Below are 24,506 nucleotides of genomic sequence, written 5' to 3' on the forward strand. Positions count from 1 at the left end.
TCACATACTCCCACAACTCCTGTTTCAGGAGTATTGCTACTCCTTCCCTTGCTCTTGTCCTCTCACTAACCCCTGACTTTACTCCCCAGACATTCCCAAACCACTCTTCCCCTTTACCCTTGAGCTTCGTTTCACTCAGAGCCAAAACATCCAGGTTCCTTTCCTCAAACATACCACCTATCTCTCCTTTTTTCACATCTTGGTTACATCCACACACATTTAGGCACCCCACTCTGAGCTTTCGAGGAGGATGAGCACTCCCCGCGTGACTCCTTCTTCTGTTTCCCATTTTAGAAAGTTTTAACAAGGAGGGGAGGATTTCTGGCCCCCCGCTCCCGTCCCTTCTAGTCGCTTTCTACGACACGCGAGGAACACGTGGGACGTATTCTTTCACCCCTATCCCCAGGGATAATATACATATATATATACATATACACACACACACACACACACACACACACATACATATATATACATATGAAAAATGTAAGAAACAATTTAGAAAACTGAAACTTCTAGCTTGAAATGAATGAAAAAATGAATGTCACATAATGGTTCAACCTCTGGCTATGGAAAAAGGAAATGTATAATTTATTTACACAAACGTCAATAGCAGTTCTCATCAATTTAACCCCTGTATCAATAAGCTTCAATGTCTAAGCTACATTTTTCTCCAATTTCACTATTTTCTTGTTAAGTAATAGTACAAGCACTTATATTTTTGAGCACTCCTAGCTACACAACAAAATTCCTCTTTTGAGACCTGCTAATATAATACCAATCCTAAAACCCTACAAACCACCTAACTCTCCCTCCTTGTACCACCCTATATCACTTCAATCTTCAGTATCCAAACTGTGAAAAAATGATCCAAAACAGAATCAACCAAATATCCTATTCTTACTTAAACAAAATGGCTTTAGATCTAACCACTCTACATAATCACCTCACAGAATACATCCTAGATGGCTTCAACCAACCTTAACCCTCATTCCACAATATAATAGTGGCAACAGACAAAGAAAAAAAAGCATTTGGCACTGTTCCCAACATATCCTCACACAAAAGGTACATGACACTACCCTTCACAACAATGAAAAAAAAATGGCTGGCCTGTTCAGAAGAGGCTACCACATCAGTCACTCACAATGGCTTCACCCTTAAAAACCTTAAACACTACAAGGGAGTTCCCAAGAAGCTGTTCTTTATCCAACCCTCTTCAATCTCTTCTCTCAGGACCTCCCATTGCCTCAAGCTAACCATAACATGAAGGTCCTCTCATATACAGACAATCTTACAATCACATCAGAACACACTAACACTACAGTAGCAATAACAAACTTGCAGCACTATATTACACAACTGGAACAATGGCTCACTCAGAACAGAATTTCTGCATCTCCAGAGAGTCCTCAATCACTTTTTATCCTAGACAGACACAAATCTATCTCACATCTTCAAGTCATTCTCACTGGATCACTCTCATATGATACACACATGACATTCACTCCCACCAATAACATCTGCAAAAAGCAACACACATACTAAATATCCTCAGCAGGTTTGGACAAGAGAAAGAATCCCTAAGCATCATCTAAATTCAACTCATCCACTCCACTCCAAACTACATTTCACAAGCTTGGTCTTCCTACCTCTCAAAAGCAAGTAAACAATTCACTCTATTCCTTGCCCTCCTTTCACCCTCCTGCATGTTCAGGCCCCGATCACACAAAATCTTTTTCACTCCATCTTTCCACCTCCAATTTGGTCTCCCACTTCTCGTTCCCTCCACCTCCGACACATATATCCTCTTGGTCAATCTTTCCTCACTCATTCTCTCCATGTGCCCAAACCATTTCAAAACACCCTCTTCTGCTCTCTCAACCATGCTCTTTTTATTTCCACACATCTCTCTTACCCTTACGTTACTTACTCGATCAAACCACCTCACACCACACATTGTCCTCAAACATCTCATTTCCAGCACATCCATCCTCCTGCACACAACTCTATCCATAGTCCACGCCTCGCAACCATACAACATTGTTGGAACCACTATTCCTTCAAACATACCCATTTTTGCTTTCCGAGATAATGTTCTCGACTTCCACACATTCTTCAAGGCTCCCAGAATTTTCGCCCCCTCCCCCACCCTATGATCCACTTCCGCTTCCATGTTTCCATCCGCTGCCAGATCCACTCCCAGATATCTAAAACACTTCACTTCCTCCAGTTTTTCTCCATTCAAACTCACCTCCCAATTGACTTGACCCTCAACCCTACTGTACCTAATAACCTTGCTCTTATTCACATTTACTCTTAACTTTCTTCTTTCACACACTTTACCAAACTCAGTCACCAGCTTCTGCAGTTTCTCACATGAATCAGCCACCAGCGCTGTATATATATATATATATATATATATATATATATATATATATATATATATATATATATATATATGGCAGGGGTGTGTGATGTCCCCATGGTTGTATAATTTGTTTATGGATGGGGTGGTTAGGGAGGTAAATGCTAGAGTTTTGGAGAGAGAGAGAGAGAGAGAGGTGAGTATGCAGTTTGTTAGGGATGAGAGGGCCTGGGAGAGTCAGTTGTCATTCGCTGATGATACAGCACTGGTTGCAGATTCAAGTGAGAAACTGCAGAATTTGGTGACAGCGCTAGTTGCTGATTTAATTGAGAAACTGAAGAAGTAGGTGACAGCAGTGGTTGCTGATTTAAGTGAGAAACTGCAGAAGCTGGAGACTGAGTTTGAAAAAGTGTGTGAAAGGAGAAAGTTGAGAGCAAATGTGAATAACAGCAAGGTTATTAGGTTCAGCAGAGTTGTGGGACAAGTTTGAATGGAGAAAATTTGGAGGAGGTGGGATGTAAGTTTGAATGGAGAAAAACTGGAGGAAGTGAAGTGTTTTAGATATCTGGGAGTGGACTTAGCAGTAAATGGAACAAAGAAAGGGAAGCAGAAGTGAGTCACAGGAGGGGGTGGGATTCTGAGAGCAATGAAGAATGTGTGGAGGGAGAGAATGTTATCTTGGAAAGCAAAAAAGAGTATGTTTGAAGGAATAGTAGTTCTAACAATATTATATGGCTGCGAGGCATGGGCTATAGATAGGGTTGTACGGAGGAGGGAGTATTTGTTGGAAATGAAATATCTGAGGGCAGTATGTGGTATGAGGTGGTTTGATCGAGTAAGTAATGAAAGGGTTAGAAAGATGTGTGGAAATAAAAAGAGTGGTTGAGAGAGCAGAAGAAAGTGTGTTGAAATGGTTTGGACATATGGAGAGAATGAGTGCACAAAGGTTGAGAAAGAGGATATATGTGTCAGAGGTGGAGGGAACAAGGAGAAACAGGAGACCAAATTGGATGTGGAAGGATGGAGAAAAATGATTTTGAACAAATCAGGGCCTGAACATACAGGAGGATGAGAGGCGTGCAAGGAATAGAGTGAATTGGAATGATGTAGTATACTGGGGTCAATGTGCTGTCAATGGACAGAACCAGGGCATGTGAAACATCTGGGGTAAACCATGAAGAGGATTGTGGGGCCTGGATGTGGAGAGGGAACTGTGATTCTGGTGCATTACACATGACAGCTGTATGCGAACGAATGAGGCCTTTTTTGTCTGTTTTCCTGGCGCTTCCTCGCTGAAGCAGGGGATAACAATTCCGTTTCCTGTAGGGCAAGGTAGTGCCAGGAATGAATGAAGGTAAGCAAGTATGAATATATACATGCATATATATGTATTAGTGTGAGCATGCATATGTGTATATGTTATGTATATATGTATGTATATGTGCGTGTAAGGACGTTTATGTGCATATGATGAGGGGAACAGCAATCAAGTATAAATGTGAATAAGAGCAAGGTTGAAATAGTACATGAAATAGCATTTCATGTGCTATTTCATGTGTGGCAGGATGGCAATGGGAATGGATGAAGGCAGCAAGTATGAGTATGTACATGTATATATATGTATATGTCTGTATGTATATGTATGTATATGTCGAAATATATATATGTATGTGCATGCATGAGCGTTTATGTATATACATGTGTATGTGGGTGGGTTGAGCCATTCCTCATCTGTTTCCTTGCACTACCTCGCTGATGCAGGTGACAGCATTTAAGTATAATATTAAAAGAATAAGAGCGAGGTTATTGGGTTCAGCAGGATTGAGGGGCAAGTTAGTAGGACTATAAGTGTGAAGAGAAAACTTAAAGGAACTGGAGTGTTTCAGATATCTTGGAGTGAACATGGCAGTGAATGGAACCATAGAAGTAGAAGCGAGTCATAGGGTGTGGAGAGGGGGCAAAGGTTCTAAGAGCGATGGAAAATGTGTGGAAAGAGAGAATGTTCTCTCGGAGAGCAAAAATGGGTATGTTTGAAGGACTAGAAATTCCAACAATATCATATGATTGTGAGGCATGGGCTATAGATATGGTTGTACGGAAGAGGATGGATGTGTTGGAAATGAAATGCTTGAGGACAATATGTGGTGTAAGGTGGTTTGATTAAGTAATGAAAGAGCAAGAGAGATGTATGGCAATAAAAAGATTTGGGCTGAGAGAGCACTGGAGGGTGTTAGTATGGTCTGGACATATGGAACGAATGAAAGAGGAAAGGCTGACAAAGGGGATGTGTCATATGTGTCAGAGGTGTAGGGAACAAGAAGTGGAAGAACAAATTGGAGGTGGAAGGATGGAGTGAAAAAGATTTTTGAGTGATCGGGGCCTAAACATGCAGGAGGGTGAGAAGTGTGCAAGGAATAGAGTGAGCTGGAACAATGTGGTATATCAGGGGTGATATGCTGTCAGTGAACTGAATCAGGGCATGAGAAATATCCGGGCAAACCATGGAAAAGTCTGTGGGGCCTGGATGCGGATAGGGAACAGTGGTTTTGGTGCATTACACATGACAGCTAGAGACTGAGTGTGAACGAGAGTGGCCTTTTTCTTGTCTGTTTTCCTGGTGCTACCTTACTGATGCAAGAGGTGGCGATGCTGTTTCTTGTGGGGCAGGGTAGCACCAGGAATGGATGAAGGCAAGTGAGTATATGTACATATGTCTGTGCAAGTGTATGTATATGCATATATGTTTATATGTATATGTACATGTGTGTGTATATGTGCATGTATGGAAGTTTATGTGTGTGTGTACATATATATACAAATGGATTTGTATGTAGCATTTATGGATCTGGAGAAGGCATATGATAGAGTTGATAGAGATGCTCTGTGGAAGGTATTAAGAATATATGGTGTGGGAGGAAAGTTATTAGAAGCAGTGAAAAGTTTTTATCGAGGATGTAAGGCATGTGTACGTGTAGGAAGAGAGGAAAGTGATTGGTTCTCAGTGAATGTAGGTTTGCGGCAGGGGTGTGTGATGTCTCCATGGTTGTTTAATTTGTTTATGGATGGGGTTGTTAGGGAGGTAAATGCAAGAGTTTTGGAAAGAGGGACAAGTATGAAGTCTGTTGGGGATGAGAGAGCTTGGGAAGTGAGTCAGTTGTTGTTCGCTGATGATACAGCGCTGGTGGCTGATTCATGTGAGAAACTGCAGAAGCTGGTGACTGAGTTTGGTAAAGTGTGTGGAAGAAGAAAGTTAAGAGTAAATGTGAATAAGAGCAAGGTTATTAGGTACAGTAGGGTTGAGGGTCAAGTCAATTGGGAGGTGAGTTTGAATGGAGAAAAACTGGAGGAAGTGATGTGTTTTAGATATCTGGGAGTGGATCTGGCAGCGGATGGAACCATGGAAGCGGAAGTGGATCATAGGGTGGGGGAGGGGGCGAAAATTCTGGGGGCCTTGAAGAATGTGTGGAAGTCGAGAACATTATCTCGGAAAGCAAAAATGGGTATGTTTGAAGGAATAGTGGTTCCAACAATGTTGTATGGTTGCGAGGCGTGGGCTATGGATAGAGTTGTGCGCAGGAGGATGGATGTGCTGGAAATGAGATGTTTGAGGACAATGTGTGGTGTGAGGTGGTTTGATCGAGTGAGTAACGTAAGGGTAAGAGAGATGTGTGGAAATAAAAAGAGCGTGGTTGAGAGAGCAGAAGAGGGTGTTTTGAAGTGGTTTGGGCACATGGAGAGGATGAGTGAGGAAAGATTGACCAAGAGGATATATGTGTCGGAGGTGGAGGGAGCAAGGAGAAGAGGGAGACCAAATTGGAGGTGGAAAGATGGAGTGAAAAAGATTTTGTGTGATCGGGGCCTGAACATGCAGGAGGGTGAAAGGAGGGCAAGGAATAGAGTGAATTGGAGCGATGTGGTATACCGGGGTTGACGTGCTGTCAGTGGATTGAATCAAGGCATGTGAAGCGTCTGGGGTAAACCATGGAAAGCTGTGTAGGTATGTATATTTGCGTGTGTGGACGTATGTATATACATGTGTATGGGGGAGTTGGGCCATTTCTTTCGTCTGTTTCCTTGCGCTACCTCGCAAATGCTGGAGACAGCAACAAAGTATATAAAAAAAAAAATATATATATATATATATATATATATATATATATATATATATATATATATATATATATATATATATGTGTGTGTGTGTGTGTGTGTGTATATGAGTGGATGGGCCATTCTTCGTCTGTTTCCTGGAGCCCATAGCCTACTCATAGCCAAGTATTCACATTTCCACTTCCAAAAAATGGAAATGGTTTGTAACTTTGCTTTGGGAGTGCATCATGCTATTTTAATATATATATATATATATATATATATATATATATATATATATATATATATATATATATATATATATATATATCACAGAAACTAATCAATTTCACATTAAAATATTCTGCACTTCCAGATTGGGCATCATTAACTTACTTCTTAGATTAGTTTCTTGTACAAAATATAAGAAAATCTACATTTGTCTAATGATCGTTAATAAAAACTTATTAAAGCTTGGTACCAGACGCTTTGCATTACTTCATGCCTTCCACGTCTATAATACACATCAGAGTCCACTATTCTGCAGTTTGCTGAGAAATTTTCTTTACACTAATTCATCAACCTTACTTGTAACTACCGACTCCATACAGTGATTTCATTTTTATCTTATCGTGATCCTTTGCCGAGACACTTATAGAATGTAGTCATAGATCATGCCACACTATTATTTTCTTCGAAATGTATAGCTTGTTTCCTTAACTACTGTCAAAGAGATATTTTCTACAAAATTAGAGAGGAATACCGCAACTACACTGTCTGCGTCACGACAAACTTCCTCACTGGTCTTTGTTGTCAAGGCAAAATGTCAGCTAAATATGCCTGTATTTTAACACAGACTAAAAGCCACTTCGAAGTATTGTGTCAGATATATCATATAAAAGCAACTGAAACAATAAAAACTTACATCAATGAACATTCATGGCGATGTTGGGGTTAAAATGCAAGAAAGTCTCTATTGCGACTAAGCTGGTTAGGCACAGACTCTACATACGATATGTTTTCCTTCGTCAGCTGCTCAGTGACGTCACATCGTATCAAAACATATCAAGTGTTCGCTTTTACATACAAACAACTTTTTTACATTGTTAAGTATCCATTCTACATATCTCATAGCTCTGGAAGGTGTTATATAGTTAAAGGATTTATCATTCGAACACCTTTAGAACCACAGACATAAGAGATTAAAGAAAAAACAATTGTGTGCATGGAAGCCAGTAGCAAGGGTTACGGAACATATGTTGGAGGGGGGGGGAATGATCAGGGGTCACGTGCCAGATCAAAACATTTAGCGGCGGCCCCTTTAAAAATGGCGATAGAAGCTTTTGGACTGGGACTTTAAACTATCATTGTTTTGAAGGGGTATAAACACAGTCGGTAAACTGAATGTGAAGGATTGAGGGAGAATCTCCTCGACAAATAACGTTTCGCAGGTTGTGATTGCCAGTAAAAGTTTAATTTGTGAAAGATGTAGGATGTGGCAGTTGCTGCTGATGGTGAAAAACTGGAAGCAAGTTGGTGAGTTAGGTATTTCGGAGCAAAGTTCTGTGAGGACAGTAATGGGTAAGCTGAGGTTGAGTATTGTCTTGCAGGCGAGAAGATCTCGAAGAGCACTGAAAGCTATGCTACATGGAAAAATAAAAACTTAAGTGGAGAGTGTAGGAAGCTTGCTTAAAGGAATGGAATACTAGTTCCACTTTTTAAGTATGAAAGTGAAACCCATTTGTATTGAGGTCGAAAACGAGTACTGGAGATGCATAGCTCATCTAGTATAATTGAAATAAACAGGAGAGATAAAGATCATAGGGGAAAAGGGTGTGTGGTTTGAAAAAAATAATTAGCAGTCTTGACTGGTAGTGTTAAAGTGGTGTGGGGAACTCTCCATGTCAGGATTGTTAGTTTTACTCTCTGTCTTAAAATGGGACTACCAGGCTAGTCCTACCACCTTCTTACAAGCACCATACACCTACTTAAACCTTTTTTGACATAAGTACTTTTGCCAGTTCCTGTCCACTCACACTTGTGTAAGTACCATCATGACAGAGTCTGTCAAATCTATGGCTCCTAGTCCCTGGCATAATGGGATGCTAAGAATCTCCGGGTTTCTGCGTGACTCTACTGCCAGTGAAGGAGGGCTCTCTCAGTAGTAGTGTTGGCCCCTCCCATGACCTTTCCCTCTCTGTTGGACCTTCTTGTTTTCTATTCACCATACCAACATTTGTGGACTCTCTTGTAAGATATCCTTAGTTTAACACCATCTGTCTGGTACCTTTCCTATCTTACTTGTCTTTGAGATACCGTTGTCTTATGATGTTCTCACTAGCCCCTTTTTCATGTCTAACTTTAAGCTCCACTCATGATTCTGGTTCAAAGGTGGTGGTTTTGCTTATTCCAACATCAACACACCTGTTGCATACCTTAAAGACCTTAAGTCTCCAAACTTTGATGTTATGTGGCTCCAGGTCTCTCTTCTACTTCCACACTTTTCCTCTGTTTTGCCTATTGCTCTTCTAATTCAACAAATTTTATATCCTTCTTCGACTGTCTAAACTACTGCCATGAGACTGTGAGATCCTCTACCCTGGGGCTTTCATTGTTCATCATAGTGAATGGCTGAATTCCTCCCATACAGATGGTGGAGGGAATGAAGCCCTCATGTTTTCCATTCTCACTGATTTGGAGTAAATTATCTTTCAACCTACCCATATTCCTGATTGCTGTGACCACTTTCGTAATATTCCGGATTTGGTTTTCACCTCTTGTCCATCCCATTGTAAATACACAATCTCAACCCCAATTGGTTCATCAGATCACTCTCATAAATGTATCTGTTCTAATGGCAACTCCCCCTCCAGGAGCCCCTTCTAAGTGTAAATATTAGCCCTGCAACATAGCTGACTGGAATATCTTACACAAACTTCTCTTCTGACTTGGGTAAATTACTGTCTCTTATGTGGTGATGCTTCTGTCTCTGCCAAATTCTTAGCAGAGGTTATTCTTATGGAAATGGAAGCATTTGTCCCCTTTTCCTTTAACACAACCTCTTCATCCATTCCAGTTCTCAGGCTATTCAGACAAGGGATCAGGCATATTGGACTTCGAAAAATTCACCAGCTTCTGCAGTTTCTCACATGAATCAGCCACCGCGCTGTATCATCAGCGAACAACAACTGACTCACTTCCCAAGCTCTCTCATCCCCAACAGACTTCATACTTGCCCCTTTTTCCAAAACTCTTGCATTCACCTCCCTAACAACCCCATCCATAAACAAATCATGGCGCTGGTGGCTGATTCATGTGAGAAACTGCAGAAGCTGGTGACTGAGTTTGGTAAAGTGTGTGAAAGAAGAAATTTAAGAGTAAATGTGAATAAGAGCAAGGTAATTAGGTACAGTAGGGTTGAGGGTCAAGTCAATTGGGAGGTAAGTTTGAATGGAGAAAAACTGGAGGAAGTAAAGTGTTTTAGATATCTGGGAGTGGATCTGGCAGTGGATGGAACCATGGAAGCGGAAGTGGATCATAGGGTGGGGGAGGGGGCGAAAATCCTGGGAGCCTTGAAGAATGTGTGGAAGTCGAGAACATTATCTCGGAAAGCAAAAATGGGTATGTTTGAAGGAATAGTGGTTCCAACAATGTTGTATGGTTGCGAGGCGTGGGCTATGGATAGAGTTGTGCGCAGGAGGATGGATGTGCTGGAAATGAGATGTTGAGGACAATGTGTGGTGTGAAGTGGTTTGATCGAGCAAGTAACGTAAGGGTAAGAGAGATGTGTGGAAATAAAAAGAGCGTGGTTGAGAGAGCAGAAGAGGGTGTTTTGAAATGGTTTGGGCACATGGAGAGAATGAGTGAGGAAAGATTGACCAAGAGGATATATGTGTCGAAGGTGGAGGGAACGAGGAGAAGTGGGAGACCAAATTGGAGGTGGAAAGATGGAGTGAAAAAGATTTTGTGTGATCGGGGCCTGAACATGCAGGAGGGTGAAAGGAGGGCAAGGAATAGAGTGAATTGGATCGATGTGGTATACCGGGGTTGACATGCTGTCAGTGGATTGAATCAGGGCATGTGAAGCGTCTGGGGTAAACCATGGAAAACTGTGTAGGTATGTATATTTGCGTGTGTGGACGTATGTATATACATGTGTATGGGGGTGGGTTGGGCCATTTCTTTCGTCTGTTTCCTTGCGCTACCTCGCAAACGCAGGAGACAGCGACAAAGCAAAAAAAAAAAAATGTATTTATCTATTTATTATACTTTGTTGCTGTCTCCTGTATCAGCGAGGTAGCACAAGGAAACAGACGAAAGAAAAGAAAGGCCCAACCCACCCACATACATATGTATATACATACGTCCACACATGCACATATAAACACCTATACATTTCAACGTATACATATATATACATACACAGTCATATACACATATACACATGTACATAACTCATACTTGCTGCCTTTATTCATTCCCGTCGCCACCCCGCCACACATGAAATGACAACTCCTTCCCCCCGCATATGCGCGAGGTAGCGCTACGAAAAGACAACAAAGGCGACATTCGTTCACACTCAGTCTCTAGCTGTCACATATAATGCACCGAAACCACAGCTCCCTTTCCACATCCAAGCCCACAAAACTTTCCATGGTCTACCCCAGACGCTTCACATGCCCTGGTTCAATCCATTGACAGCATGTCGTCCCCGGTATACCACATTGTTCCGATTCACTCTATTCCTTGCACGCCTTTCATCCTCCTGCATGTTCAGGCCCTGATCGCTCAAAATCTTTTTCACTCCATGGCACCTATATATGTCTCAAGAAAGCTTGGTTCTATTCATAGAAGGGTAAGAAATTTAAAAAAATCATCCTCCAAACTTTCCTGGTGCTATATCCAAGGTGTAGAGTACTGAGCTGAAAAAAAATGAGACCCCATGTGGGAAGGTATGGTGTAAGTTCTGTAAACCACACTACCTTATTTTGTACTCGTGAAATGTGAGTCTGCCATATAAGAATATATGCATCAAGATGACTGTTTAAAAGTACGAAAAGTTACCACAAAAATGAGTGAGAATATCAGAGGAAGAGACTTTGTGCCACAAGAAGAGTGCTCAGAAAAATAAAAGTTGGTTACTGAATTACTTATGTGCAATAGATAGGGGTCATCAGAAAGGCATTTCTGAAGGAGATTAATGAAAAAGTCTGAAAAACAGTGGATAAACAGAGTAAGGAAGTGACCACAAGAATCTGTGGAATGAAGAGATACACTTATTACTAGTGTGTACAGCATGAGGGAGTTTAATTGTGGAGACCCATCTCTTGACTTTTTTAATTTTCTGTAAACTGTCTGCAATTTACAGTTTCATTACATACCTCATTCCATTTATCCATATCTCTGGTGCTGCAGAGGTACTTCTTTACACTCTTTCTGATACATTATTGGTTTAATTTCTTGCTATGACCTCTGATTGCTCTCTTTGGATCTTCTTTTAAAGAACTGTATATTGCTGACAATCAGTTGGATCTAGAAACTTGAAGGTTATTTTGACATTTCCTCTTACTCCTCCATGGCGGGGGAATTCATGGCTTCTCACCTCTCCTTGCAAATTGGCTATCTTATTTCATTTACCATCTTTGCATTTAACACTGAGGTGTATGGCTGGAGGTTTTAAAGATACAAAGATAAATATGCTATGTTGAATGGTTCCTTCACTCACAGAAGGGAAGGTGCCCACATAAATTTTATCACTTGTTTTCTTACAATCATCAACCAACAATAACACTCATAGTACACACTGATATGGTCTGCTTAGTCATCTGGGTATTATGCACATACAGCAGTTACTAACCACATGTAATGTAATAAATAGAAAAATGTGGTAATCTTGAGGCCTGTGTTAGTAAGTGCAGAAAAATGAAAATAAAGGTAGAAATAGCTTGTCTCAGTTGACTGGAACAAATATCAATATCTGGAAGTTAGTGTCAGTTCAGATTGAGAAACAAGCACCCTAAACTGGGAAGATGTCAAATGAAGAAAACACACTCCCCATCATTTTTGAAGGATTTGGGTTATTGAAATAGGAAAATAACATTAGGGTCACTTTTAATGTGTAAAAACTAATACATTCAATTGCAAACACTTTTCTCATCTGAAAAGAAAACAAAATTATAAATGTTTTTCTGAACAATGAGCACAATTACTGCAGTAAAAATGTACATTTGGTATAAGTCAATGCTTAAATCAATAATAATGTTATTCTTAAAAAAATATCAAGTTCCTGTCTAAAGTGAAATTCAGTGTAATTCAACCAAATTTCAAACAAGTGACTGAAATCTCTAGTACTTATGATTGGTGGTGCCTCCCACCACACTAACCAACAACAGGAGTAAATTCCAACAGTGTATCAAACCTTACATTAAACTGGATTCCATGAAATAAACAGGAAAATAACAGTGTCATGTGGGTTGATAATGGTGCAGTATATGCCAAAGCACTTATAACTTTTATCAGTGGACCAACCTCATAAGAAATCCTTTGTACAATCCACATTATCCTTTACATGACTACTAGCATTTCACTTTTAATGTGTAAAACTGAAGTAGACAATAAATATGCAATAATGGGATCAAAATATCAAATGCCCCAAGTATGAATTAAGTTTGACAAATGCCAAATGACTAGAGCATATATGGAATTTATCACACAATCTACATCTACTGGAGCTTACACATGAATTGATTATAACATTTTTGTGGAAGAAGAATAATATCATATTCCCAATATAACCTGTATTAATCTGGAATTGGTTAAGAACAATGATAGGAAGGCTTTACCTTGTAGAAAAAAATATACCAACTTTTTAAATCACACTGTGATTCTTTTCAAAACTCAAACAAGTACATATGCATACACACACACACACACACACACAAAAAAAAAAATGATGTACTTACAGATTCACCCTTAAGCATGCATACAGATAATGAAATACTCAGAAAAATTTTGGGCTTGATGAACTCGACTTCTACTTAGTGGATTTTAGTGGACTCGTACCAGAAAGTTTCCCTACTCCACGTCATTTGCAGTGATGAGTAATATAAATACTGCAAGTATGAAAAAGGGTGGGGGAGGGGGCGAAAATTTTGGGAGCCTTGAAAAATGTGTGGAAGTCGAGAACATTATCTCGGAAAGCAAAAATGGGTATGTTTGAGGGAATAGTGGTTCCAACAATGTTGTATGGTTGTGAGGCGTGGGCTATGGATAGAGATGTGCGCAGGAGGATGGATGTGCTGGAAATGAGATGTTTGAGGACAATGTGTGGTGTGAGGTGGTTTGATCGAGTAAGTAACGTAAGGGTAAGAGAGATGTGTGGAAATAAAAAGAGCGTGGTTGAGAGAGCAGAAGAGGGTGTTTTGAAATGGTTTGGGCACATGGAGAGAATGAGTGAGGAGAGATTGACCAAGAGGATATATGTGTCGGAGGTGGAGGGAACGAGGAGAAGAGGGAGACCAAATTGGAGGTGGAAAGATGGAGTGAAAAAGATTTTGTGTGATCGGGGCCTGAACATGCAGGAGGGTGAAAGGAGGGCAAGGAATAGAGTGAATTGGAGTCATGTGGTATACAGGGGTTGACGTGCTGTCAGTGGATTGAATCAAGGCATGTGAAGCGTCTGGGGTAAACCATGGAAAGCTGTGTAGGTATGTATATTTGCGTGTGTGGACGTGTGTATGTACATGTGTATGGGGGGGGGGGTTGGGCCATTTCTTTCGTCTGTTTCCTTGCGCTACCTCGCAAACGCGGGAGACAGCGACAAAGTATAAAAAAAAAAAAAAAATGAAAAAGGGGTGGTGAATGGTGGAATGAGGAAGTTAAACTGCTAGTGAGAGAGAAAAGGGAGGTTTACGGACAGTATCTGTAAGGAGGAAGTGCAAAGACTGGGAGAAGCATGAGAAAGAAACAGCAGGTCAAGAAAAAGATACAGGAGCAAAAAAAAAAATAGGGCAAGTAGGAGATGGGGTAAGAAAGCACTAGTGAACTTTAAAAAGGAGAATATTTTGGAAAGAGCTGAATAGTGAGAGGAAAACAGCTGTGGGTGACAGAGGAGAGCCTAAGGGAAAATCCTAACATGAAGAAAATATGAGGGAAATAAGGTTTGAATATTTTGAAGGATTGCTGAAAGTGTTAAATGACAAGGAGACAGATGTAAAGTGGTAACAAGGTGGCATGCAGGGTTAGAGTCATAGATAACACTGTCGTAAAAAGAGAGGTCATGAAAACCTCACATATGAATTAATGCAGCACATGGCAGGAGTGGGTGGGATCAAACTTGAGTTTTTCAAAAACATGGGTGACAGTGCTGTTGACTGGTTAGTCAGGATGTTCAAAATAACTATTGCCTAAGATAGGGTGCGAGAGAAGTGGCAAAATGCATGCAGAGTGCCATTGTATCGGGGCATGGGGACGAAATGAATGTTCAAACAAAGACAAAAGTTTATTGAGAATACATGATATGTTGTATGGGAAAGTGGTGACTGAGAGGGTTGTGGTATGCACAGATCTGAATAGAAGGGAACATTGAGGCTTCTGGAGTGGCAGAGGATGTGTGGACGAGGTGTTTAGTTTGGGGAGTCTATGTGAAAAATGTTTGGATTTGTACAAATTTATGGATCTAGAAAAAGAGTATGAGAAGGTTGACAGAGGTGCCTAGGGGAAGGTATTATGAATATATGGTGCGAGATAAAGGCTGATAGATACAGGGAATAATTTTTACTGGGACAGTGCATCATTTGTGTATGTGGAAAAGGAGGAGGGTGAGTGGTTCCTGGATGGTGAAGGTAGGTCTGGTGTCAAGGAAGTATCATGCTGTCATTGCTGTTTAATCAATTCAAGAACTGAGTAGTGAGAGAGGTAATGGGATTGTAGTATACAGAAAATCAGTCTTGAGTGACTGATTTCTATTTAAAATCAAGTTCTAAGACACATATGAAAGATAAGAATAACATTAAAGATAATAATATACATGTTGGAACACAATTGGAGCTAAAGTGAACCATAAGGTGGGTAAGGAGGCAAAGGTCCCAGGTGCAATGAGGAGAATGTGGAAAGACAGGTCACTGTCTGAGAGTGCAAGATGGATATGTTTCATGGTATAGTAGTCACAACAGTACCCTATGGAAGATGGAAGATGTATTGACAACATAATGCTTAAGGGCAATGTGTAGTGTGATTGAGAAGGGAATGACTGGGTAAAAAGAGAGGTTTGGTAATTATCAGAATATGTTTGAGAGCTGAGCATGGTCTACTGAAATGGTTAGACATTAAAGAGAATGACTGATGATACACATGTTAATGGTGCTTAAAAGAGCTGATGGCAAAAGAGGATGGAAGTCAGGCACTGATATCAAGCTAGGGGATGGAGGGACAAGAAGGGAAACTTCAGATTCAAGAATTATCCAAGCAAGTGATAACAACAGCTATAAGCAAGCTGAAAATGGTAGATTCATGAGTGGATGGGATAACAAAAATATTGAAGAGCGGAGCTGATGTAACAGAATCAGTGCATAAAATATTTGTCTCCTTGAAGAAGGGGGAGATTGTCAGATGAATGGACAATAGCAGTAAACACTTTTTTTGTACAAAGGATAGGGTCGTATAGTTAAGTGTAAAATAATAAGGGAATGAGCTTGCTGAGCATATCAGTGAAGGTATGTGTCAGAAATGTTACTGAAAGGATGGGAAAGAGTTGTTGGAATTTATTATGGATAGTATTGAAAATCTACAGTGAAGGAGGAAAATTGCTGGATGCAGCAAAATCACTATACAATAGTAAAGCACTTGCAAAAAAGTATGTTAGTTTAAAGGAAAGTTTTGAGGTTGGCATGAAAGAGACAGGGTTGAATGATGTCACCTTGGCTTTTCAATATATATTTTTTTTCATACAAACTTGCCATTTCCCATGTTAGTGAGGTAGCACCAAGAACAGAGGACTGAGCCTTAGAGGGAATATCCTTACTTGGCCCCTTCTCTGTTCCTTTTGGAAAGTTAAAAAACGTGAGGGGAGGATTTCCAGCACCCTGCTCTTAATATAAATATATATCCCTGGGGATAGGGGAGAAAGAATACTTCCCACGTATTCCCTGCGTGTCGTAGAAGGTGACTAAAAGGGAAGGGAGCGAGGGAGCTGGAAATCCTCCCCACTCATTTTTTTTTTCTTAATCTTCCAAATGAAGGAACAGAGAAGGGGGCCGGGTGAGGATGTTCCCTCAAAGGCCCAGTCCTCTGTTCTTAATGCTACCTCACTGATGCAGGAAATGGCGAATAGTATGAAAGAAAGAAAAAGAAATATATATATATCCCTGGGGATAGGGGAGAAAGAATACTTCCCATGTATTCCCTGTGTGTCGTAGAAGGCGACTAAAAGAGGAGGGAGCGGGGGGCTGAAAATCCTCCCCTCTCATTTTTAATTTTCCAAAAGAAGGAACAGAGTGGGGCCAAGAGAGAATATTCCTTCAAAAGCTCAGTCCTCTGTTCTTAACGCTACCTCGCTAATGTGGGAAATGGCGAATAGTATGAAAGAAGAAAGTTAAGAGTAAATGTGAATAAGAGCAAGGTTATTAGGTACAGTAGGGTTGAGGGTCAAGTCAATTGGGAGGTGAGTTTGAATGGAGAAAAACTGGAGGAAGTGAAGTGTTTTAGATATCTGGGAGTGGATCTGGCAGCGGATGGAACCATGGAAGCGGAAGTGGATCATAGGGTGGGGGAGGGGGCGAAAATTCTGGGAGCCTTGAAGAATGTGTGGAAGTCGAGAATATTATCTCGGAAAGCAAAAACGGGTATGTTTGAAGGAATAGTGGTTCCAACAATGTTGTATGGTTGCGAGGCGTGGGCTATGGATAGAGTTGTGCGCAGGAGGATGGATGTGCTGGAAATGAGATGTTTGAGGACAATGTGTGGTGTGAGGTGGTTTGATCGAGTAAGTAACGTAAGGGTAAGAGAGATGTGTGGAAATAAAAAGAGCGTGGTTGAGAGAACAGAAGAGGGTGTTTTGAAATGGTTTGGGCACATGGAGAGAATGAGTGAGGAAAGATTGACCAAGAGGATATATGTGTCGGAGGTGGAGGGAACGAGGAGAAGAGGGAGACCAAATTGGAGTGGAAAGATGGAGTGAAAAAGATTTTGTATGATCGGGGCCTGAACATGCAGGAGGGTGAAAGGAGGACAAGGAATAGAGTGAATTGGAGTGATGTGGTATACCGGGGTTGACGTGCTGTCAGTGGATTGAATCGGGGCATGTGAAGCGTCGGGGGTAAACCATGGAAAGCTGTGTAGGTATGTATATTTGCGTGTGTGGACGTATGTATATACATGTGTATGGGGGTGGGTTGGGCCATTTCTTTCGTCTGTTTCCTTGCGCTACCTCGCAAACGCGGGAGACAGCGAAAAAAAAAAAAAAAGTGAAGTGTTTTAGATATCTGGGAGTGGATCTGTCAGCGGATGGAACCATGGAAGCGGAAGTGGATCATAGGGTGGGGGAGGGGGCGAAAATTTTGGGAGCCTTGAAAAATGTGTGGAAGTCGAGAACATTATCTCGGAAAGCAAAAATGGGTATGTTTGAGGGAATAGTGGTTCCAACAATGTTGTATGGTTGCGAGGCGTGGGCTATGGATAGAGATGTGCGCAGGAGGATGGATGTGCTGGAAATGAGATGTTTGAGGACAATGTGTGGTGTGAGGTGGTTTGATCGAGTAAGTAACGTAAGGGTAAGAGAGATGTGTGGAAATAAAAAGAGCGTGGTTGAGAGAGCAGAAGAGGGTGTTTTGAAATGGTTTGGGCACATGGAGAGAATGAGTGAGGAGAGATTGACCAAGAGGATATATGTGTCGGAGGTGGAGGGAACGAGGAGAAGAGGGAGACCAAATTGGAGGTGGAAAGATGGAGTGAAAAAGATTTTGTGTGATCGGGGCCTGAACATGCAGGAGGGTGAAAGGAGGGCTAGGAATAGAGTGAATTGGAGTCATGTGGTATACAGGGGTTGACGTGCTGTCAGTGGATTGAATCAAGGCATGTGAAGCGTCTGGGGTAAACCATGGAAAGCTGTGTAGGTATGTATATTTGCGTGTGTGGACGTGTGTATGTACATGTGTATGGGGGGGGGGGTTGGGCCATTTCTTTCGTCTGTTTCCTTGCGCTACCTCGCAAACGCGGGAGACAGCGACAAAGTATAAAAAAAAAAAAAAAAAAAAAAAATATATATATATATATATATATATATATATATATATATATATATATATATATCTTTTTCTTTCTTTCAAACTATTCGCCATTTCCTGCATTAGCGAGGTAGCGTTAAGAACAGTGGACTGGGCCTTTGAGGGAATACCCTCACCTGGCCCCCTTCTCTGTTCCTTCTTTTGGAAAATTAAAAATAAACGAGAGGGGAGGATTTCCAGCCCCCCCCCACTCCCTCCCCTTTTAGTCGCCTTCTACAACACGCAGGGAATACGTGGGAAGTATTCTTTCTCCCCTATCATTATTATTATTATTATTATTATTATTATCATACTTTGTCGCTGTCTCCCGCGTTAGCAAGGTAGTGCAAGGAAACAGATGAAAGAATGGCACAACCCACCCACATACACATCCACACACGCACATATACATACCTATACATTTCAACGTATACATACATATACATACACAGACATATACATATATACACATGGACATATTCATACTTGCTGCCTTCATCCATTCCTGTCCCCGCCACACATGAAATGGCACCCCTTCCCCCCTGTATACGTGAGGCAGCGCTAGGGAAAGACAACAAAGGCCACATTTGTTCACACTCAGTCTCTAGCTGTCATGTGTAATGCACCGAAACAGCTCCCTTTCTACATCTAGTCCCCATATATTTATATGGGATAGTGACAGAAATTGAAGAAAAACAGGAAGAAAGGGTGCAAAGCTTGAGCTGGATGGAAAGACCTGACCTTTTGCTGCCTAGTTTATTTGAAGGCAATTTAATGTTGCTAGCAATGCAAGAAGAGCAATCTGAATATTGAAGGATAAAATGCCATTTCTTTACTTTAGAAAGGTGTGTAAAAGGAGATGAAGTTAAATGCCTGTAAGAGTGAGTACACTGATGATTTCTGAAGAGTACTATAAGCATATTTTGCTCACAAGCAGGGTTAGTGTGTAATGCTCACCACATGCCTTGTTTGATGAATAACACTATGAAGTTGAGTTAAGTGGAAGACTGCAATACCACACAGAATAAATAGAAATAGTATGCTGAGGTGGAAATTGAGGACGGTAAACTCTTGGAAGATCTTGAAGAATTTAAGTATCTGGGTTTAGTACTATGCAAATATAATACAATGGAAGCAAATGTAAAGAGGAGAGAGCTTTATAAGAGAGGAAGGTGACTGGATCCTTGGGTAAAAGTATAAAAGGAAAAATGTGATGAATATAAAACTTGTATCACCTGCAAGTTTAACACAGTTAATGAGAGTGAAATAAGAATGGGTGGGCATATTGTTTAAAAAGTATTGAAAAAATATGCAATAAATTCCATACCCAAAGATGGTATTTAATTCACGTCCTTTGTTAAACCTCTATACAAGTGGTATAAAAATCAAACTAGAGTTATCAGTCTGGTGACACTCAATTCTCTAGATGCTGAGAAACAACTGTATAAAGTTTCATGGCCAAAGGTTGAATTTTCTTCAACTTAAGAGGAAGGAAAAATTTAGGGTTAAAAGATATTTATTTATTTATATTTATTATACTTTGTCGCTGTCTCCTGCGTTACCCAGGTAGCGCAAGGAAACAGACGAAAGAATGGCCCAACCCACCCAAATACACGTGTATATACATACACGTCCACACATGCACATATACATACCTATACATCTCAACGTATACCTATACATACACACACAAACACATACATATATACACATGTAGATAATTCATACTGTCTGCCCTTATTCATTCCCATTGCCACCCCACCACACATGAAATAACAACCCCCTCCAACCGCATGTGCGCGAGGTAGCGCTAGGAAAAGACAACAAAGGCCACATTCGTTCACATTCAGTCTCTAGCTGTCATGTATAATGCATCGAAATCATAGCTCCCTTTCCACATCCAGGCCCCACACAACTTTCCATGGTTTACCCCAGACGCTTCACATGCCCTGGTTCAATCCACTGACAGCACGTCGACCCCAGTATACCACATCATTCCAATTCACTCTATTCCTTGCACACCTTTCACCCTCCTGCATGTTCAGGCCCCGATCACTCAAAATCTTTTTCACTCCATCTTTCCACCTCCAGTTTGGTCTCCCACTTCTCCTCGTTCCCTCCACCTCTGACACATATATCCTCTTTGTCAATCTTTCCTCATTCATTCTCTCCACGTGACCAAACCATTTCAAAACACCCTCTTCTGCTCTCTCAACCACACTCTTTTCATTACCACACATCCCTCTTACCCTTTCATTACTTACTCGATCAAACCACCTCACACCACATATTGTCCTCAAACATCTCATTTCCAGCACATCCACCCTCCTCCACACAACTCTATCCATAGTCCATGCCTCGCAACCATATATCATTGTTGGAACCACTATTCCTTCAAACATACCCATTTTTGCTTTTCAAGATAACGTTCGCGACTTCCACACATTCTTCAACGCTCCCAGAACTTTCGCCCCCTCTCCCACCCTATGATTCACTTCCGCTTCCATGGTTCCATTCGCTGCCAAATCCACTCCCAGATATATAAAACACTTCACTTCCTCCAGTTTTCTCCATTCAAACTTACCTCCCAATTGACTTGTCTCGCAACCCTACTGTACCTAATAACCTTGCTCTTATTCACATTTACTCTCAGCTTTCTTCTTTCACACACTTTTACCAAACTCAGTCACCAGCTTCTGCAGTGTCTCACCCAAATCAGCCACCAGCACTGTATCATCAGCGAACAACAACTGACTCACTTCCCAAGCTCTCTCATCAACAACAGACTGCATACTTGCCCCTCTTTCCAAAACTCTTGCATTCACCTCCCTAACAACCCCATCCATAAACAAATTAAACAACCATGGAAACATCATGCACCCCTGCCACAAACCAACATTCACTGAGAACCAATCACTTTCCTCTCTTCCTACATGTACACATGCCTTACATCCTCGATAAAAACTTTTCACTGCTTCTAACAACTTACCTCCCACACCATATATTCTTAATACCTTCCACAGAGCATCTCTATCAACTCAAACATATGCCTTCTCCAGATCCATAAATGCTACATACAAATCCATTTGCTTTTCTAAGTATTTCTCACATACATTTTTCAAAGCAAACACCTGATACACACATCCTCTACCATTTCTGAAACCACACTGCTCTTCCCCAATCTGATGCTCTGTACATGCCTTCACCCTTTCAATCAACACCCTCCCATATAATTTCCCAGGAATACTCAACAAACTTATACCTCTGTAATTTGAGCACTCACTTTTATCCCCTTTGCCTCTGTACAATGGCACTATGCAAGCATTCCCCCAATCCTCAGGCACCTCACCATGAGTCGTACATACATTAGATAATCTTACCATCTTACCAACCAGTCAACAATACAGTCACCCCCTTTTTTAATAAATTCCACTGCAATACCATCCAAACCTGCTGCCTTGCCGGCTTTCATCTTCCACACAGCTTTTACCACCTCTTCTCTGTTTACCAAATCATTCTCCCTAACCCTCTCACTTTGCACACCACCTCGACCAAAACACCCTATATCTGCCACTCTATCATCAAACACATTCGACAAAGCTTCAAAATACTCACTCCATCTCCTTCTCACATCACTACTCCTTGTTATCACCTCCCCATTAGCCCCCTTCACTGATGTTTCCCATTTGTTCCCTTGTCTTACGCACTTTATTTACCTCCTTCCACTATGAAGTTGAGTTTAGTGGAAGACTTTGCAATACCAAACAGAATAAATAGAAATAGTATGCTGAGGTGGACATTGAAATAGTATGCAGAGGTGGACATTGAGGATGGCAAACTCTTTGAAGATGTTGAAGAGCTTAAGTATCTGGGTTTAGTACTATGCAAATATAATACAATGGAAGCAAATGTAAAGAGGAGAGAGCTTTATAAGAGAGGAAGGTGACTGGATCCTTGGGTAAGAGTATAAAAGGAAAAAGGTGAATATAAAACTTGTATCACCTGCAAGTTTAACACAGTTAATGAGAGTGAAATAAGAATGGGTGGGCATATTGTTTAAAAAGTATCGAAAAAATATGCAGTAAATTCCATACTCAAAGATGGTATTTAATTCATGTCCTTTGTTAAACCTCTTTACAAGTGGTATAAAAATCAAACTAGAGTTATCAGTCTGGTGACACTCAATTCTCTAGATGCTGAGAAACAACTGTATAAAGTTTCATGGCCAAAGGTTGAATTTTCTTCAACTTAAGAGGAAGGAAAAATTTAGGGTTAAAAGACATTTTAAGCAGAAAAACTCAGGCAAAGCTTAGAGAGATTTATGGGTCTTATGCCATTCAAATTTTTTTTTAGATACTGGAAAACAATTATATACAATTTGATGTGTATCTAATTTAAAGTTCTTAATCTGAAGGTTACAAGGTGAATCCCAAAGACAAATGGACAGACGGACATACCAACAATGTACAAATGGATGAATGACAGCCTGAAAGATCGACGATGGACGGATGATGGACGGACGGACAGACGATGAATGGAAAATTAAGAAGACAACAAACAAAGCCATTCCTAGGTGTCTGCCATGCTATGCATGCGACACAAAAATGACAGAGGTAAAGCATAATTCTGTGAACCCTAAACTATAATTCAAGCTGCTAAAATGAACTATTCAAGGAAAATTTGCAGTGTTAACAGACATGATGGAATAAGTAATACATAAGTGTATGGGAGATGTGGGATGTCAAATAGAAGGAAAGACAAGATGTAATGTCATAGAGTACACCAAGTAAACAGGTAACAGAAGGCCTACAGGCTTTTAATGAAGGAGCTGAGAATCTTTGTTTACTCCTGCCTATTCCATGATAAATAATGGAAACAATCCTCAGTCCCTTCCTGAACAAGTCCCTGTTTTCGCATTTACAATACAGCAATTTACTTCACTTTTCAGTTCAGACATTTGTAAAGAAGACATTACCTGTACCAGTGGTATACCTTTTACCTCTAACGTTCTGTCTTTTGTTTCCCTCTGGAATTTGAAAAAGAGTTCAGGATCTATACTGTCAAACTATAATTATAAGTATCTAGAAAACTTCCCTTGCATTACCATGGAGGTAATGTACAGAGAGCGGTCTGAGTAGTTTCTTATATCTTACTCCTGGTCTTAAGCTTGTTGCCCCTTTCTATACTAACTCAGGTATGACTTGGTATTTTTGATAACATTGAGACCAAACTACATTTCATACTCAAAATGTTTTACAAGAGAATTACTGAAGGTCAATATGATTTTACATTTTGTGTAGAAAGTTTCACAATGCTGAATCCTAACTCTCTCTGCTTCTGCTTACAGGATTTCACATCAGTGCAGATGATAAACCTTGATCTGAGGGTACAATTACCAAGCTTCCTGTATTTGTATTTTTTGTTTATATCTCTGAAACACATTTATGTAGTACAGTCACACACAGAAGATACATAAAGATATGCTGATAAAAGAATATGAAAGAGTGAAATAGAAGGAGAGTGATAGGAAGACAGCTGGTATCATACGAGGGGTAAACAAGATAAAATACTGGGTAGAATAAGATAAGACAAGACAAAGTTGAGACTTTTATGCTGTGGTCACACTCTCTGCAGGGAGTTCCGTGGATGTGAAATTGAAAGTAAAACTACTAATTGGGCACAGAGAAAGTGAGAATTTGTGCTACAGTGGTACTTCGAAACTTCAACCTAACTGGATGATTAAAGTGCTGAAAATGATAAACAATCACAACTAACTCCATTGTGGTCAA

The 24,506-nt window shown here is 40.6% G+C and overlaps 1 protein-coding gene and 1 long non-coding RNA gene across 5 annotated transcripts in view; one reads left to right on the forward strand and one right to left on the reverse strand.

The window, feature by feature from the left end:
• Positions 1-7,538, reverse strand: part of LOC139764100 (protein-L-isoaspartate O-methyltransferase domain-containing protein 2-like) — a 55,621-nt gene extending 48,083 nt beyond the window's left edge. For 2 of the 4 annotated variants that reach the window (XM_071690594.1, XM_071690595.1), the window contains exon 1: positions 7,383-7,538. The gene's annotated coding sequence lies outside the window, so the exon portion shown is untranslated. Of the gene's footprint in view, positions 1-7,045; positions 7,277-7,382 lie in introns of those variants that run through there. The other 2 variants (XM_071690597.1, XM_071690596.1) reach the window with 2 other exon arrangements.
• Positions 7,539-7,782: 244 nt separating this feature from the next.
• On the forward strand, positions 7,783-24,200 carry LOC139764102 (uncharacterized). Its single transcript, XR_011716313.1, has 3 exons — positions 7,783-7,993; positions 23,132-23,330; positions 24,065-24,200. It is a non-coding gene; the product is annotated as an uncharacterized lncRNA (long non-coding RNA).
• Positions 24,201-24,506: the final 306 nt, after the last annotated feature.

This window comes from Panulirus ornatus, chromosome 48, assembly GCF_036320965.1.
Source record: "Panulirus ornatus isolate Po-2019 chromosome 48, ASM3632096v1, whole genome shotgun sequence".
Taxonomy (NCBI): domain Eukaryota; kingdom Metazoa; phylum Arthropoda; class Malacostraca; order Decapoda; family Palinuridae; genus Panulirus; species Panulirus ornatus.